Source organism: Dipodomys spectabilis, unplaced genomic scaffold, assembly GCF_019054845.1.
Source record: "Dipodomys spectabilis isolate Male_0828 unplaced genomic scaffold, ASM1905484v1 ptg000631l, whole genome shotgun sequence".
Lineage (NCBI taxonomy): Eukaryota > Metazoa > Chordata > Mammalia > Rodentia > Heteromyidae > Dipodomys > Dipodomys spectabilis.
The window spans coordinates 188,271-197,042 of NW_024871308.1; the positions used below are offsets into that span (position 1 = coordinate 188,271).

General features: G+C 35.2%; 1 pseudogene; it reads left to right on the forward strand.

Moving 5' to 3' along the window:
- Window positions 1–4,597: 4,597 nt before the first annotated feature.
- LOC122101137 lies at window positions 4,598–4,694 on the forward strand (annotated as a pseudogene).
- Window positions 4,695–8,772: the final 4,078 nt, after the last annotated feature.

Below are 8,772 nucleotides of genomic sequence, written 5' to 3' on the forward strand. Positions count from 1 at the left end.
GAGAATTGTCCTTACCCAGGAAATCTACTCTTACTGTGTGAAACAAGGTTGTAGTGGAATTTAAATTAAAAGTTCTTTAAAAAAAAAGACATCAAAATTTGTGAATTGACTTTAATTACCAAACAGTAATTCTCTGAAAAAGATAATTTGGGTCCAAATATTTAGGGAGAAAGTACCCTCAACATTGAAAGAAGGTATTGGGTTTACACTTTTCTGTTTGTAATACTTTCCACAATGTCTTTGCACTTGAAGCACTCAACAACAGAAAAAAAATCTGATTGGATACTTGAAACCAATGATTTCACATTTTTTAGTAGTTTACAATATGTAATATCCTTATTAACATGAAATATTGAGGACTTCACTTATTAAATAACCCAAAAAGTTTTGGGATCAGAAAATAATTGAGCAAATTGAAAAGGCGAGAAAACTCATTCTTAGAAGCCCTAGCTAAGCATATTGACTTCAGGAGTGGAGGGAGGCCAAACTTTTTGATATTCATTGTCTTAATATTTTTGCTACCTAAAGTGATTTTACGGAGCCTATTTAGCTCACTACAATGCAGAACAGATTGAATGAAGACATGAAAATAAATTCCACATCCAAATAAAAGAGTTTTAAAAGGAAAACCATGAAGATGTAGTGTGGGTAGAGCCGGTCAGATCTGGTTGAGTCAGCTAGAGTAGCAGTTGAAGCACACTTCCTGCTAATAGAGACGTGACCCACAGGCATGTCTGCCTAGCTTGCCAGAAATGAGCTGTCCATGCTCCCTACAAGCCCGGGAAGACCAATCAGTGCCTGTCACCAAGCAGTGCCCATCACAAGTGCCTTACATCAACTCCCCACTAAGTAATTGGCTGGGAAGGACTCAGGAGGTTGGGAAAGCTGGGGCTATATAATCCCCCCCTTGTGCAGAAATAAACAAGACCTGCATAAGCCTGTTCTCCCAACGTGTGTTCCTTGTGTGAGTCGTTCATGCTTACCTCCTGCTGGAGATCTAGCCCTACAAGTGGTGCCCAACGAGTGGCTCGATAGCTTTCTGCAGATGGACGGTCGAGGGTCTAGTGCAAAATTAGTGCCTCCATGGGCAGCCTTCCCCCAGCAGCAGGAGAGCCTCAATCACAAGCATTTGTTGCCCTGATCCGGAGTAGGCAGATAAAAGTATTACAAAAGGAAGCTAGATTAATATGGGAAATAGTGAATGAATTGTATCCCTGGATTGACTCCGGGGCCCTTTGGGATCCAGACAGGTGGACCCTCGTCCTTCAGGCAGTTCATAAAAAGGAAGTCCATGACGGCTCTGAGCTGCCCCTAAGCTTTTACCCCATTGTAGTAGCTATTCAAGACTGTCTATCAGGGAAAGAAGAAGGGGAAACTCTGCAAGCGTTTAACACCTCGCTGCAAGAAGAAACAGAACAAAAGGAAAATTGTGAAGCTGCTTTAGCACTCCCATCTTCTTGTGACACAGCAAACAATTCCAGCAAGAACACAGATAACCAACAACTTCCACTAACAGGTGACCCAGGGGGCCAGCCAGCTACGCTTGTACAACCGCCTCCCCCACACTATCAGTCACAGGAAGCCTGCCCAATCATTTCTTTTGGCTGTTTAGGCAAGCCTGGGAATTCTTCTCAGAAAATTTTGTATCCTTGGGCAGAGATATCCAACTTTGCCCAAGAACAAAAACTCGTTGTTCCCCCTGTAATACAACAGTTGTTCACAGGCCCCACATCTACCATGGCAATGACAGCCAAGCCTATAATTGAACCCCAGTTCATGTTCCCTGAAAACGCCCACCGAACATCTGCACGACCTAACCAATGGTACCCCCATGACCCAAAAATACTGGGCCGCTGTCAAGGAAGATGGGTTACACTCCCTGAATGCTCAACAGATGCTCGAAACCCTTAGCATTGATCTTAACTGCCTCCATGATTGGAAGAGCTTAATGAACTGTAGTCAACAAGAAAGTTAAAAAAATGCTTAGAATGTATTCCTAAGTACCAGTTTTATAAATGGCTTTGCACTGTGGTTTGTGGTTATTTTATTTTACATGAGATAATATTTTCTACTACCAATAAGTTTTGGAAAAAGAAGAAAACTAAAATTTACTATTGTAGAGGAATATGATAGAAGTAGAAGAAAGATTTTATGTTTGTCAAATCTCTGATGAGTACCCGTATTCAAGACTTAAAGTCATATTTCTTACTATGTTAGACAGATAGGGAAAACAAAACACCATATGATAAGGCAACTATTTGTGACTTTTTAAAATGTACTTAGTATGTGATGAAATTTACTTTATTAGCTAATGTTTTGGTTTGAAATATGGGAGGCTGATCTATTTAACAAATTTTTGAAGTCACCTACTGAAAAAACAAATGATGGGGGGTATAATTTCTACACTTTAATGAATGGATGAACCTGTTTGGCATTAGTGCTGGGTAAATAAATAAACTCTATTGTAACTTGCTCCCTCCCCGTGAAAAACTATTTATGTCACTAAATATCATCTACTTGTAAAGTGTTATTTGGCAAATGTGATTTTTAAAAGTTTATTTGAAAAGGAATATACTTTCAGGAGATTAAATGTAGGTTATCATTTGTTTGACAATGACAACATTTTTATACTATAGAACCAAGTTTTACTGAAGTACCAGTGTTTTGAAGCACTAAGGATCTTCTCAATTAATGTTTTTCTGAATTATATTTGACCTCTATGTCAAGTATTCCTAGCATTGGTAGACCAAATATGGATCTATTGTTCCAGGAACTATTTTTTGGCCTGCTGATGCTGGAATGAAATTATTCATTAATCATTAGGAGAGGGGTATTACAAATGATCTAGTGACATTCGTGGTCTTGTTCAATCATATATGATGGTCATCTGAAAATTAAAAGTTTGAATTACTGTACTTTCACATTTTGTGATTTCATCTTGCATTTTAAGTTGCCTTGCATTTCCCAACTGCTTACTGATAATTCCTGCATTTCAAGGAATTGGGGCCCTGAAATATAGAAAATGAGAAATTGAGATGGGTCTTCAATTACTTTCTGTTGGCATGTTGCATGGACGTAGGTGAGAATTCTTGCCTTAGTTATCTGATGATGCGGATAACTGGGACCTGGGATCCTAGGACCCGTGGATCCTGTAGAAGAATAATAGCTTTTAGACATCATATCAGAAAAATTTGAGTATAATCAGTAGGAATGCTTCAGAAACATGGAGAAAAACAGTTTGGGACCAGCGAGTTAAAACAATAAACAGAGCAGCAAAGTAAAATCCCTTATAGATTAGAAGCAAACAACATTGTTTTTTTTACCATGTGAATTCAGAAGACCAAGAACATTTAGAAGTTATCACAAGTTTATACCGAAAACATTGCATTGATAATTTTTATATTCTAATATATATTCTAATCCTGATTATTTATATTCCAATCTATTTATTGGAATAAATATCAATTAATTTTTCAAATTATCAATTAATTCTAATAAGATTCACTGTGTGAAATATAAAATCAGCACATATAAATATAAAATATATAATAATATATAATATTAGAAAATGTTTGGCATTGTTCTGTTGTGGTAAGGGTATCAAAGGCAACAGTTTTTTTTTCTTTCTGCTTATGTGGTGATGAGGAATCAAACCCAGGGCCTCAGGCATGCAAGGCAAGCACTCTACCACTGAGCCACAAGAGGCAACGGTTTTAAAGTATTATTCCATTACCTCTACCTCAGTGTTTGGTAGAATTAGAGCTAAAGCTTTACCATTCCGAGATATACAGCCTAGAGGCAAGAAGAAACACTGTGATTAAAACATTACCAATTTAAGGCCTAATAACGAGGAGAAACATATGGACTTCTTTTGGAGCTATGGAATATATTTGGTCATAGAAAATCAGTGGTGTAAGTTCCTGCCTGCTTGGATGGTAGACAGGCCAAGACATTAGGTAATCATACATATGAACAATTTTTTCACCTTCTTGGCTTTAGCTTCTTTTGAAATGTTAGTGTGTAATAAACAATTATATTTTGAAAAAATACCTTCTAGTCTGAACAGTACTGTCTGAACTGTTTGTCTCTTTATGATCCCTTGTAACAGATTAGTTTTGCTCCAATAAGAAAATCTATGCTGTCAGGGTAAGATTCTGGTTCGTCTGTTCCTACATGGAGCAAGGATAAAGGGTCAGGAAGACATTTGTGCCAGTAAGACCTCATTTGCGAGATTTTAAGCTGCAGAAGTTTAGAATAGCTTTTAAGCAAGGCTTACTTTGACTCCATTATCTCCACAAAGCTAAATCAGTTAATAAATAAGTACTTGAAAATCCATCATCTTTGGACCTAGATATAAAGGCTGCAAAGTATGATCCAATTTCAAATGAAAAAGACTTAAAATAGTCATTGAAAAAATTGCAAATGTGAGGAATTGAACAAACAATATAAGTTTTTTCCACCATACACAGAATTTTACAGAAATAAGATGAACTGCAATTTTGGGAACAATAAGGTTTCCTTCTTACAAATAGGCAACCAAAGATATATGCCTGTCTTAAGATTGCATCATTAACTACTTAAATTTCCAGGATACTACATGCTTCAGCAGCACGTCTACCCAAATTACAATACAGAGATTTACATGGCTCTTGTACAAGGATGATATGAAAATTTGTGAAGTATTGCATATTTTTCATTCTTCTGATGCAAGAAATTAAAAACAGTTATTAAAAAGTTGATTACAAATATACAAGTGTAAGAATACATGTAATTCATAGAAATAAAAGTTAGTTTGACATCATTCAATCTTCACTTTTTACAAATTCCTTTACATAGCATAACCTTTATAAAACTTTTGAAATAAGATAACATTGTCATTTTATCCTAAAGAAATAAAATTCTTTAAGGACCTAGGAATTAAAGGAATCTTAAACTGTTTCTATGGAATGCAATCTGAAAGGACACATTTATTAATTAACCTATATATTATAAAACAATGTCGAATTCAAAGGATTATATCTAGGAGAGAATGAAATAGGTTATGGACATTACACAAACAGAATACTAAATATTTTTAAATATACTTTTTTCAGACATGCACCAGAAATATCTTTACTTTCTGTATTACTCATTTCAACAGATAAGTTAAAATTATTTATGATTTAAAAAATCACAAACTCTATAGAAATCATTATAGATGTATACACACAACTCGAATATATTTTGACATCAAAGTCAGGCAATTCACTTGGAAGAATACCATGGAATCCATGAATTTTTAAAGTAAGATATTGCTGTTGCTTTGTATTGTGAAAATATTTTGTATGGACACATAGGATGGACTGGCAATTTTGAAATTTAAGAAACTTAACTGATTCATTAGGACTTAGGAGAACAATTTGTACAGCTTTCCAAACTTCAAAGAGGTAGTAATACATATTTATCCTTTTGGCAATATCAAATGCAGCTTCTTCCAAGTTGTGCTTCAGACATGGTTTGAAATAATGGTTCACCAGAAGGAGATCCAGCATATCTTTGCTATATCTATTCCCAGCAGCAAGATGCAAGGGGGTCAAGAGGCCTTTAGTTTGGGCTTTGTATCTGTATCATGATGAAATAAAGAAGCCACTGTGGTATTATTCCATGTATAAGTACTGTGCAGGGGTGTCCAGCCATTCACAATTATTCCAGGAATATCTACCTTGAGCCACCAACTCATGGACAATGTCTAAGTGTCCACTGTAGGCTTCTCGATGAAGAGGGGTATACTCATCGTCATCCCTAGTATTCACATGAGTGGTCTTTTTGGAAAGTCGTCTCTGCACTGTAGTAAGGCGGTTATTTTCAACAGAACAAAGAAGAAATTTGCTTGAATCCTTCGCCATTTTTTTCTTGCAACTGATACCATTTCTCACTTTTTCATCTTGTTCTTCAACTTCATAGCAATTGCCTAACCAGAGACTTTGAGTGCCAGTGAGAATGAGCTGTCCATGTATTTTCCCAATAGTTCACATTGGATGAAATGGTCAGAAAAATCCGGTGAATTTTCTGCATTTGTTTTTTTCACTATTATTTATTTTCTCTTTTTTCATTTTTACTAAATTATTCTAACTGGAGAGAAGGGAATTGGTAGAGAGCAGGGGAAAGATTTTCCTCCGTATTCAAAGGTACAGAATGAAAATGAGGACTAGTGCTGTCTTCATCAGCAGCTTATTCTAGGAATGAGAAAATAGGAAATAATGCTTTCTATGTAAATGAATTGGGAAATGGCAGAGGAGAAAGTGAAATGATGCAACCAAAAATATAAAAGCAAAATAAATTAGGATAATTATGGAGCAATCTTATTATCTATGAGAACCATGAAAGGGAGAGAGGAAGAGAGAGACAGATGTGTAATGATCTAGCTAGCCACAAAATCCATCCCTCTGATCAAATTATAGTGCAAATAATTTTACTTTTTAAAAGAGATGGAAATAGAATTTAAGATCAAATGTCTCCATTGTTTTTAATTATATTTTTATTATCTTAAATACTTGTACAAGGGAATTTCCATTAAACAAATCAGTTTTTTAAGTATAATGGATCTTTATATAGCTTTTCGACACCCTTCCAAACCTCACCCCACTTTAATTTTTTTCTAGTTTCATACTATCTGAATTGAATATTATACCTTCACTCTCTTCCTCCATAACTCTCTTTATTCCTTTCTTTTGACTTCCCCTCATATCTTCCAAGTGATAGTTTCCTGGTATTCATTTTGTTGGAGTAAACTTCAATTTCATAAGAAATTAAACCTTTGAAATAATCCTCTGCAAATAGCATGCTTTGGTTAATATTTTTGTGTAAACTTGTATAAATTTCTATCTTCCAAATATGAGACAGAGCATGGGTCCTTTGTGTGTCTGGCTCTGACTTAGTTCACTTAATATATTTTTAGATCTATCCATTTCGTTGCAAATAATGTAACAGTCTTCAAATGGATGGGTGCAATCCAATTGTGTATATGTGCCACACTTTCTCCAACCATCACTCCACCAAAGGACATCTGGGCTGTTTCCGTAACTTGGCTACGGTGAATATTGCAGCAGTGAACATGGTTGTGAAAGTGATTTTCTGTAACCCTTTGGAAGAATTCATCACTACCTTTATAGGAGCAATCCTCTAGCTAGTTTTCCAGAATAAGAATATCCCTCCCTTCATCTTCATCACAATGTATTGCAAGTCCTCAGAAACACCTTTCCCCCTACAGGTCTCAATAAGCTAAAACCACACAGTGCCCATATTCTTTCAATACATTTTTTACATAATTGGACATATAATTAAGTGAGAACCTTCTATATACTTTCCTAATGTGGGAATGAGGGACATGACAGAGTAAAAGTAAAAAATATGTAATTTAATTAGCTATTATCATATTTAAAATCATTTTCAGCTCTAATTCATAGCCTCACATATTATTTTAATCTTTATTTGATTACTTCATCTAACCCATAAATTATAACAGGTGAGTTTAAAACAAAGGCAAAAAGTGTGGTTTGATTTTGACACTCATGTGTGAAGTTGCACAACATGGGCAAATAGATGGATTGGAATTAACAGCTCTTATCCATTTTGTTAACGTAGAGACGGTTTTCCCAAACTGATTCTCACAATTCGCATTCCATTCAACAACAAGAAACATGTGATAATTTCCTTTGATTTGCTCCTTATTAACTTTTGTTTCCATTTAATTTTATAATGGATGATTTCATAAATCTACTGTAGATACAAAAATATGTTAAAATATTTCTATCCGTATGCATTGATATATACATACACACATATATTACACAGGCTATAATGATAATGTATAACTTCAGTAACTGTACAATTTACTAAATTATTAAAACTATCGACGGCTCATGCCTGGCATCCTGGTTACTCGGGAGGCTGAGATCTGACGATCATGGTTTGAACCCATACTGGGCAAGAATGTACAGGAGCCTCTTATCACCAAACAACCATCAGAAAATCAGAATTGGAACTGTGGCTCAAAGTAGTAGAGTGGTAGCCTTGAGAGAAAAATCTCAGCGACATCATCCGGGCTCTTAGTTCAAGAAGTACAATCTACCCAAATAAACATCTATTTAATTTAAACATGTGTAAGTAAAGTATTTCCATCACCCAAATGCACAACCATGCTCATTTGCAAGGTAACTCTGTTTTTTCTGAAGTACCATAAAACATTTTCACTTAAGTTAAAAGGATTGCACTATGGGTTCATTCTCTCATTCATTTTTCCACTCACTCAAATCTTACAATTTTTCCAATTATTTAAAATCATAGATTTTTACTTTAATACCCAAATATTAGAGTTTGAATTGAATGTCTTATGCCCCCTAAATGGGTGTTTTTACCATTTTGTCATGTCCCCAACCCTAAATTATCCTTATTATTTTTCAGATACTTGTGTATGACCTTGGGTTCAGTCCATGTTATGTTATTCTTCCTGGAATTTAGAATAACAGGTGCATGGCATTGTGTACAGATCTTACTGTCCAGTCTGGGCTTTAACCTCTATCCTCACAACAGTAGACTCCCAGGTAGTATGGATTTTCATAAGCTCGTCATAGCTGATGTTTTTTTTTAAGTCTTTGCATTTCCTGCAGGTTCATGAGTACTGAATTAATTTGTTTTCTTGGGTTATTTTTATTTTTTTATTGTGTTTCATTTCAATGTATGTGTTGAGTTGTTCCTCACTTTTCCTTTTGTTTCTTTCAATCAAGTTCTTAC